At 41.3% G+C, this 10763-nt stretch overlaps 1 long non-coding RNA gene across 1 annotated transcript; it reads left to right on the top strand.

Moving 5' to 3' along the window:
- Positions 1–1939: 1939 nt before the first annotated feature.
- LOC105728923 (uncharacterized) lies at positions 1940–8304 on the top strand. The gene is made up of 3 exons (XR_010342908.1): positions 1940–2030; positions 4497–4805; positions 8192–8304. It is a non-coding gene; the product is annotated as an uncharacterized LOC105728923 (long non-coding RNA).
- The last annotated feature ends 2459 nt before the right edge of the window (positions 8305–10763 follow it).

The following is a 10763-nucleotide window of genomic DNA, read 5'->3' as shown; positions in this document are numbered from 1 at the left end:
ACACTATGAGTGATTTTATTTCTTTTGTCAAATACGACTTATGTAGATAGTGCTCGAAGTAAGTTCTTTGACTGGATATCACTTTTAATTTATAGTCTGCTCTAGCCTTATAAAAAAAGCCTGCACAGGGTTGCAGAGACACTATTTTTCTCTATTCACATTTTTATCAGTAGCAAATGGGCTTTAAAAATAATTCTGTCCTTATTCTTAGATGCATGTTGCATACTTCAGTGCTGGGATGGATGGTTCTGGAAATGAAGGGATGTTTACACTTGCCGCTGTATTTCAGTACCATAAATGGTGACTGTGAATCATTACAAAAAATGCAGCAACTTGCTTGTGTCTAAAAGGAGCAATTGGAACTAGAAAGTGTGACTCCACAGGGACCTCGTAGGTTTGTGAATTGATCTGTAGCTAAACTTTAAAATGCTTGTGTGTCTGTTCATTGCCCTCAGCATTTCAAGACATCTAAATACTACCATACAACCAGCATTTTCCTGTGCACTGACTTCTTATGTGAAAACAGTTACTGAGTTGGTAAAAAATACAAATTTTAAAGTTTGGATGAAAGCATGTTTGGTTTGTTTACTGCTCTTCTCAGCTTTATTCAATAAACTGGCATTTTGAAGGTTTTATTGGCAACTTTAACTTTAAATGTGCATCACGGTGGACTGTGCTGACTTTATTGGAAGGGATTGGAAAGACAAAGTTACCATGAGGAGGACCCATAGACCACGTGCTAAAAAGAAATTGGCTCAGCCTTCCACAAATTGGGTCTGTTGGGCTAGTTAAAATAGAAGTAATTTTTTTTTTCATTTTTTTTTTGAGACGAAGTCTGGCTCTGTCACCCAGGCCGGTGTACAGTGGCACAATCTTGGCTCACCACAGCCTCTGCGTCCCGTGTTCAAGTGATTCTCCTGCTTCAGCCTCCTGAGTAGCTGGGACTACAGGCATGTGCCACCATGCCCGGCTAATTTTTTTGTTTTCTTATTAGGGATGGGGTTTCACCATGTTAACCAGGATGGTCTCAATCTCCTGACCTTGTGATCCACCCACCTTGGCCTCCCAAAGTTCTGGGATTACAGGTGTGAGCTACCGCACCCGGCCCGAAATAAACATTTTTTAAAAGTTACGGAAATTAACAAGCCTCTCCATATACCCACAGATATAGGGAATCTCACTATGTTTCTTAGACACATAATAAAACAGCATATATCTCTCACTTAGAGGTGGAATATAACATTAATGATCTTGTGTTAAGGAGTTACAGATTGGTCAACACAGTGCCAAAAACTTGACAAGTTTGTCTCATTTCATCCTTACACAACCTTGTGAAGTAGGTATTATTTTTGTCCTTTTTACACATAAAGAAACAGAAGCTTATTCTGCAATTTTAGAGGAAGTAAAAAAAAAGAAAGAAAGAAAGAAACAGAGGCCAGGCACAGTGGCTCATGCCTGTAATCCCAGCACTTTGGGAGGCCAAGGCAGGCAGATCACCTGAGGTCAGGAGTTCGAGACCAGCCTAGCCAGCATGGTGAAACCCTGTCTCTACTAAATACAAAAAATTAGGTAGGTGTGGTGGTGCATGCCTGTAATCCCAGCTACTCAGGAGGCTGAGGCAGGAGAATCCCTTGAACCCGGAAGGCAGTGGTTGCAGTGAGCCAAGATTGCACCATTGCACTTCAGCCTGGGCAACAACAGCGAAACTCCATCTCAAAAAAAAAAATGGTTAAGATGGTAAATTTTATATTATGTATATCTGACTACAATTAAGGGGGAAGAAAAAGCCATTTTCCTCCACCAAAGAGCTCAGTCAGTGAAGAACTGGTTGGTTAACAATTACCATACAGCACAGTGACTGTGTTAGATGGAAGTAGAATGTTACCAGAGCATAAGTAGGAAATTTAATGTTTGTGATGTTGACTTTCTATTTAGCAGAAGTTTCTAAGAAGTACATCATGAAGATAGTGGATCCAAGATGGCCAATTAGGAGCAGCTCAGGATTGCAGCTCCCAGCGAAAGTGCAGAGGGTGAGTGGATGCTGCATTTCCAGATGGATTTTTATTGCCCACGGACCAGGAAATTCCCAGGTGGAGGAGCCCCACAGGTCGCCAGCACGGCTGTTTTGGCCGGCGCCGCGGGTCTCCACACAAAATACACAGGTTCGGGCGCCATTTTAGCTGGTGATTGGAGCTCCTGGGAGACAGAGTCGCCCATTCAACTGATCAAAAAGGGGACTGAAACAGGGAGCCAGGCCAGGAGATTCCTGGGCAAAAATGTGCTACTAATCTCAGTGTGGCTGTTTCAGCCGGCACAGTGGATCGCTGCATGGGAAATCACACAGATCCCGGTGCCTTTTCAACAGGTGACCGGAACACTTGGGAGACAGAGTCACCCATTCAACTGAAAAAAAAAAGGGGGTCTGAGGCAGGGAGCCAGGTGATCAGGCTTGGCTGGTCCCACCCCCACAAAAAAACAGCAATCTGAAACGCTCTGGATTGAGAGTTTCACAGCAAGCACAGCTGAAGCTGGGATGGTCCAGCTCTGTGGGAGAGGGGCGTCTGCCATTACCCAGGCAGTCCACCACTATGGAGGTAGTCTGCCATTGCTGAAGCAGCCTGCCATTGCCAAGGCAGCCCACCATTACAGAGAGAGTCCGCCATTACAGAGGTGGGCCGCCATTGCTGAGGCAGTTCTAACTATACCCATATAAACAGGACTGCAGGGAAGTTCACACAGCAGCTGGGTGGGGCCCACAGCAGCTCAGCAAAGCTTCTGCAGGCAGACTGACTAGGCTGCCTCCTCACTGGGCAGGGCAGTCCTGAAAAAAGGCAGCAGCATGACAGAAACTTATAAATAAAGCCCTAACTCCCTGGGACAGAGCACCTGGGGAAAAAAAAAAGGTGTTTATGAGTTCTGCTGCAGCAGACTTAAACGTACCTGCCCAGCAGCTCTGAATGAACAATGGAGCTCACAGCTCAGCACTTTAGCTCCTATAAAGGACAGACTGTCTCCTCAAGCAGCTCCCTGAACCCTGTATATCCAAAGAGTCACCTCATAAACAAGAGCTCAGACTGACATCTGAGGGATATCCTTCTGGGACAAAGATAGCAGAAGAAGAAACTGGCAGCAACCCTTACTGTTCTGCAGCCACTGCAGGTGATCCCCAGGCAAGCAGGGCCTGGAGTGGACCTCAGCAGTCCTACAGCAGAGGAGGGGCCTGACTGTTAGAAGGAAAACTAAGAAACAGAAAGAAATAACTTCATCATCAACAAACTGGATGTCCACTCAGAGACCCAATCTGAAAGTCAACAACTACAAAGACGACAGGTGGATAAATCCACAAAGATGGGAAGAAACCAGCACAGAAAGGATGAAAACACCCAAAACCAGAATGCCTCTCCTCCTACAAGGGATCACAACTCCTCACCAGCAAGGGAACAAGGCTGGATGGAGAGAATGGCGATCATTAAAAAATCTGGAGGCAACAGATGCTGGAGAGGATGTGGAGAAATAGGAACACTTTTACACTGTTGGTGGGAGTGCAAATTAGTTCAACCATTGTGGAAGACAGTGTGGCAATTCCTCAAGGACCTAGAAATAGAAATTCCATTTGACCTGGCAATCCCATTACTGGGTATATATCTGAAGGATTATAAATCATTCTACTATAAAGACACATGCACATGAATGTTCATTGCAGCACTGTTTACAATAGCAAAGACCTGGAACCAACCCAAATGCCCATCGATGATAGACTGGACAGGGAAAATGTGGCACATATACACCATGGAATACTATGCAGCCATAAAAAATGATGAGTTTGTGGCCTTTGTAGGGACATGGATGAACCTGGAAACCATCATTCTCAACAAGCTGACACAAGAACAGAAAATCAAACACTGCATGTTCTCACTCGTAGGTGGGTGTTGAACAATGAGAACACATGGACACAGGGAGGGGAGCATCACACACTGGGGTCTGTCAGGGGGAAATAGGGGAGAGACAGTAGGGGGTGGGGAGGTGGGGAGAGAGAGCATGGGAGAAATGCCAAATATAGGTGATGGGGAGGAAGGCAGCAAATCATACTGCCATGTGTGTACCTATGCAACAGTCTTGTATGTTCTTCACATGTACCCCAAAACCTAAAATGCAATTTAAAAAATAAAATAAAATAATAAAATTTTTTTTAAAAAGCCTACATCCTTATACTGCAAAAAATAAAAATAAAATAAAAAAGAAGTACATCATGAAGACATTAGGTTTTGAAGTATATTGTTATAATGAGTAGTATGTGTGATCTTTTCACAACGTATTGGGTGTATAGTTATTTAGCTAATGTGACTAGAAAAATTATTGATAATTTAGTCATAATATTCATTTTTATATATTCACATAGTTATATGGACATTTACTTACTTACATATAGAATTAGGTATGATTGTATACTTAACTCATTATCCAAGTGTAATTTGCATAATTTTGGCATGTTACAGCAGAGCCAGAGGAAAGTGTGCAGAAATCAGGAAGAATATGAAGAGATCACAGGATTCGATGACCCATGAAGAGATTATTGAAGTGGATAAGAGGGAGAGTTTTGAGGAATTTGATCTACAGAAATCGGGCAATAAAAGTCGAGATTTTACCTTGAATTCCGGAAAAATCAACCACATCTGAAGGGCAGGGACTTGAAATTCCTTATCACAATGAATTCAAAGAAGACTCAGAGAACCCATTTGTGGCATTGATAAAAGTCACTAAAAAAATGTGTATATTAGTTCTTGAGTCTCAGCCTCCAAAATCTGGTGAGTAAATACACTTCAGAAAAGTTTAAAATTTAAGTAGAGAGATAAATTAATCCCACAATATTAAAACTTTAATGTATATGAATAAATTTTGAGTTATGAGATAATCTTGTATATTTATTATGTTTGAAATATTAAAGAGATTTCAGTACGTTAGAGAATATGAGAGATTTCCTTTGGGCTTTCAACTTAAATTTGAGTAAACTGATTTTAGATTTGTGATTATTAAGTTTAAGATAGTTTGACTCAATTAAAAATATATATATAATTGGAATATTTAAGTGAACTTGAAATTCCTCCAAATTTAATTTGTTTGCTTTATCCAAATTAAGAACTTGAGAATGTTTGCTTGTTAGGGTTATAAATATTTAAAGGGGAAGAACTTAAAGGGGAACAAAATATATTCAAATTATAAATGCACTTTACAATATATGAAGGGGGCCAGGTGCAGTGGCTCACACCTGTAACCCCAGCATTTTGAGAGGCTGAAGTGAGAGGACTGCTTGAGCCCAAGAGCTGGAGACCAGGTTGGGTGTGGTGGCTCATGCCTGAAATCCCAGCACTCTGGGAGGCAGAGGCAGGCTGGTCACCTGAGGTCAAGACCAGCTGGCCAACATGGTGAAACCCTGTCTCCACTAAAAATACAAATATTAGCCAAGCCTGGTGGCAGGTAATCCCAGCTACTCAGGAGGCTGAGGCAGGAGAATCACTTGAACCTGGGAGGCAAAGGTTGCAGTGAGCTGAGATTGCCCCACTGCACTACAGCCCTGGGCGACAGAGTGAGACTCTGTTTCCAAAAAAAAAAAAGAGTTGGTTGGAGACCAGCCTGGGCAACACAGTGAGAACCCATCTTCTACACACACACACACCACAAATACAAATACAAATATATATATATATATATATATATATATATATATATATATATATGAAGGGTTGTTATTCATTAAACCGTATGCGTCTAATTTTTATAGAAAGTTTAATCGGCTCAATTTGAGTTAAGCAAACATTTATTAAGGAAAAGGTAAAGACAATTGTTATCTTAGTAGAGTTTACAGATAGAATAAATAATTTTTTTTTTTTTTTTTTTTCTTGGAGATGGAGTCTTGCTCTGTCGCCAGGCTGGAGTGCTGTGGCGAAATCTCGGCTCACTGCAATCTCCACCTCCCAGGTTCAAGTAATTCTCCTGCCTCAGCCTCCCAGGTAGCTGGGATTCGGGGCGTGCACCACTAAACCCAGCTAATTTTTGTATTTTTAGTAGAGACAGGGTTGCACCATGTTGGCCAGGATAGTCTTGATCTCCTGACCTCATGATCTGCCCACCTCAGCCTCCTAAAGTGCTGGGATTACAGGTGTGAGCCAATGCACCTAACCTAATAGATTTTTAATGGCCTTAAAACTTAGTGAAGAGTGGACTTTTAATGGGTTGCTAATAAAATGAATTTTGCTTTTAAAACCAAAGCGATTACAGTTTCTATGCACAAAAATATCTTTAACGTCAAAAACCTGCACACTGGCACTGCACTTTTTAAAGCCTCTCCCTGTTATATGTTTACTGAATTGGTTAATTATAACCAAAGTAAACCACTGAGAGGCTTTCTTGTAATTTTCTCTCAATTTAATAGAGTGAAATTGACAGAAAATCCCCCTGCATTGCTAAAAAACACAATTTGCTGTCAAAGAGAGACAATAAATGGAGTTGACAAGATGTGCTATTTTGCAGGCGTGACCACTATCTGTGAGAAATAAATCTTTAAATGATACAAAGGCAAAAGGAGAAAGAAGACGTTTTCCCCCCAAAATGATAAGTAATTGCACATATTAGGTCCAAAAAATTAATATATGAACCCCCCAAATTCCTGAAATATGACTATCTCTCTCCACAGGTGCACGGGCCATGTAGGCATTTTGTTTTTTGCTTTTGAGTTTGTGTAATTAACAGACTGAGGCAGAAAGATAAAGAGGTAGTACTTATAAAAAGAAACATGAATAAAATAACAGAAAACAACTGCACCTTTTTTGTCTGTACCACTTCAACAAATAAGAACTCATTATCAGATGATTCGGCAACATCCCTCAGTACTCTCTAGTTCATGTCTCTTCACATATATGCAAAATTTCATTTTTCACCTTTTTTTGGGGGGAGGGAAGCAGGGTCTCACTCCCTCAGGCTGGAGTGCAGTGTCACAGTCTTGACTCACTCCGACTTCCACTGGCTGGGCTTAAGCGGTTCGCCCACCTCAGCCTCCCAAGTAATTGGAAGCACACGTGCTGGCCACCACACCCACCTAATTTTTTTTTTCCTGGTTGCAGTCTCATTATATTACCAGGCTGGTCTCGAACTCCTGAGCTAAAGTGATCTGCCTGCCTTAGCCTCCCAAAGTGCTGAGATTACATGTGTGAGTCACCGCACCCAGCTTCAATTTTCACATTTGATACTCGAAGTGTGTCTAGTCTACGGATCTCTTCTACTTGGCCCTTCACTGAATCCGTACTTTCCTGAAGTGTTTTTTAGTTTATTAACTTTTTGGAGGTATAATTTACACATAAATGACCACACCTTTTTTTTTTTTTTTGACGGAGTCTTGCACTGTCACCAGGCTGTAGTGCAATGGCACAATCTTGGCTCACTGCAACCTCCACCTCCTGGGTTTAAGTGATTCTCATGCCTCAGCCTCCCAAGTAGCTGGGACTACAGGCAGGTGTCACCATGCCCAACTAATTTTTTGTATTTTAAGCAGAGACAGCGTTTCACCATGTTGGCCAGGATGGTCTCGATCTCTTGACCTCGTGATCCGCCTGCCTCAGCCTCCCAAAGTGCTGGGATTATAGGCATGAGCCACCACACCAGGCCCAATGACCACACCTTTTAAAGTGTGTCATTCAGGCCAGGCGTGGTGGCTCATGCCTGTAATCCCAACACTTTGGGAGGCCGAGGCGGGAGGATGGCTTGAGCCCAGGAGTTTGAGTCTGTGGTGAGCTATGATGGCACCACTGCATTCCTGCCTGGGCGACAGAGTGAGACCCCATCTCTAAATATAACAAAATAAAAAATAATACAGTGTATCATTTAGTAAAATATTGACCCCTTAAGGGTAAGCACCACATGATTAAGATTTAGAACCCTTCCATCAGCCTCTAAACTTTCCTCCTTCCCCTTTGCAAGAACCTCCGCTTTGGCCCCCGGGTCCTCCCTAGAGTTTCAGATAACTGGAATCATACCATACATACTCATTCATGTCTGGCTTCTTTTGTTCAGCATGTTTTTGAAATGTATCTGTTTTTGTGTAGTGGTTCATTCCTTTTTATTGGTGCATGATATTCCATTGTATGCATGTATTTTGTGTATCCATTTACCAGCTGATGGATATTTGGGTTGTTTCCAGTTTAGGGTATTATGAATAAAGCTGCTATCAACATTCACGTAGAAGTCTGTAAAAATAAGTGTCCAGCTTGAGTAAATAAATACGTAGGCGTGGAATTGCTGGGTCGCATGGAATTGCTGGTAGGTGTAAGTTTAAGTTTATAAAGTGCTGGAATGTTCTCCTATTGCCATAACATGTTCTATTCCCACCAGTAGCGCATGAAAGTGCCAGCTGTTTCACATCTTTGCCAACACTCGGTATTGCTAGTCTTTAATTACAGCCATTCTAATTGAGGTAGTAGGTGATATCTCATTGTGGTTGTAATTTGCATTTCTCTCACGCTGAATGCAAACCTTTTTTTGTGTTCTTGTTGGTCATATTGTCTTTTGTGAAATATGTTCAAATCTTTTCTGTATTTTACTTATTTATTTATTTTTTTGAGATGGAGTCTCACTCTGTTGCCCAAGCTGGAGTGCAGTGGCACGATCTCTGCTCAGTGCAACCTCCGACTCCCGGGTTCAAGCTGTTCTCCTGCCTCAGCCTCCTGAGTAGCTGGGACTACAGGCACATGCCACCACACCCAGCTAATTTAGTAGTTTTAGTAGAGATGGGGTTTCACCGTGTTGGCCAGGATGGTCTTGATCTCCTGACCTCGTGATCTTCCTGCTTCAGCTTTCCAAAGTGCTGGGATTACAGGTGTGAGCCACCACGCCTGGCCCTGTTGATTATCTTTTCATAGGCTTATTGGCTCCTTATTTGTCTTTGGGGCAGTATCTATTCAGATCTTTTTCCCACTTGAAAAAATTGGGTTATCTTTTCATTGTTGAGTTGTAAGAGTTCTTTATATATTCTTGATACAAGTCCCTCAGTAGACATATGATTTACAAATAATTTCTCCCATTCTTTGGATTGTCTTTTCACTTTCTTAATTATATGTTTGCAACACAAATGTTTTAAAATTAAGTCTAATTGATCAATTTTATCTTCCCGCACTTGTGCTGTTGGTACTGTGTCTAATAAGCCGTTGCCGAATCCAAGATTATAAAGATTTATGCCTATGTTTTCTTCTTTTTCTTTGAGACAGGGTCTCATTGTGTCACCCAGGCTAGAGGGCAGTGGTGCAATCATGGCTCACGGCAACCTCAACCTCCTGTCTTCAAGCAATCTTCTCATACCTCAGCTCCCCAAGTGGCTGGGACTACAGCCACATGCCACTGTGCCCAGCTAATTTTTTTATTTTTGGTAGAGACGTGGTCTCACTACATTGCCCAGGCTGATCTTGAACTCCTGAGCTCAAGTGATCCTCCCACCTCTGCCTCTAAAAGTGTTGAAATCACAGGCATGAGCCTCCGTGCATGGCCAGTTTTCAACTCTTAAGTTGACAGAAGAACTTGGCACTGTTAACTGGTGATCATTTTTAAAAAGATATTTAATATAAACCAATGTTTAGAAATGATATTCTTTTCGGCTGGGCACGGTGGCTCACGCCTGTAATCACAGCACTTCGGGAGGCCAAGGGGGGTGGATCACGAGGTCAGGAGTTCGAGACCAGCCTGCCTAACATAGTGAAACCCCGTCTCTACTAAAAATACAAAAAAATATTAGCCGGACACGGTGGTGGGCGCCTGTAATCCCAGCTACTTGGGAGGCTGAGGCAAGGAGAATCACTTGAACTTGGGAGGCAGAGGTTGCAGTCAGTCAAGATCATACCGTTGCACTCCAGCCTGGGTGACGGTGCAAGACTCCATCTCAAAAAAAAAAAAAAAAAAACCAGAAATGATACTCTTTTTAATGTTTATAAATTGATGAAATATGCTTATAGTCACGGTTTCTCAGTGTGAGGAATTCGCTTCCTTTTCATATGTGTGGCCTTTAGCTTTAAGGAAAATAGTATCACAAAGGCCTTTTGATGTTCATAGAATGTTAAGTGTGGAGAAAAAAGCAGATGTCAAGGCAGCATGTACTATATGATTCCATATTGAGTCAAAGAGAAAATATTCCTATCTGTATTTATATAGACTCGAAAATGTATAATTAATTTTTTATATTGAATACATTACATTTAAAATAAGAAAAGATATTTGTGAAATGTGTAAGGATCTCACAAGTGTGAAAACGTTATAGGTAATATTAGCAGAGAAACCAAATCAGAAAACAATATTGTAATTATCAAAGGACTGCGGTTCTGAAGGTTTGAGTGCCATAATTTCTACCCTTTTTGGCCATGAAATTTATCATTTTCCAAAGACTTAGAATGCAGACACCTCTCGACATGCATGGAAATCCTTCTTAAGCTATTTTCATAATAAATATTGACACATTTATCTCTCACATTCACAAATGGTATGAAATAATCATCAGAGTCTGTTTTCATAACTTCTGTAAACAACTCCTACAATCTGTGATTTTCTCAGGCGTCCCATCCCTCAAAAATAAATGTTCAAGTTTGCATAGCAAGAATCAACTTCTCAACTGTGAAAATGTATTCTTTTTTCAAATCTTTTTGAAATATGGGTTATTTTTAGATATTTTATATTATCTTTGTACAGTATTTCCAAAGGAGAATGTTAAGGCATGACACTTTGAAGGTAGA

The sequence above is a fragment of the Aotus nancymaae genome, unplaced genomic scaffold (assembly GCF_030222135.1).
Source record: "Aotus nancymaae isolate 86718 unplaced genomic scaffold, 86718_ANA_hifiasm-v0.15.2.pri h1tg000016l, whole genome shotgun sequence".
Taxonomy (NCBI): Eukaryota; Metazoa; Chordata; class Mammalia; order Primates; family Aotidae; genus Aotus; species Aotus nancymaae.
This window is presented reverse-complemented; position numbering and strand designations above follow the sequence as displayed.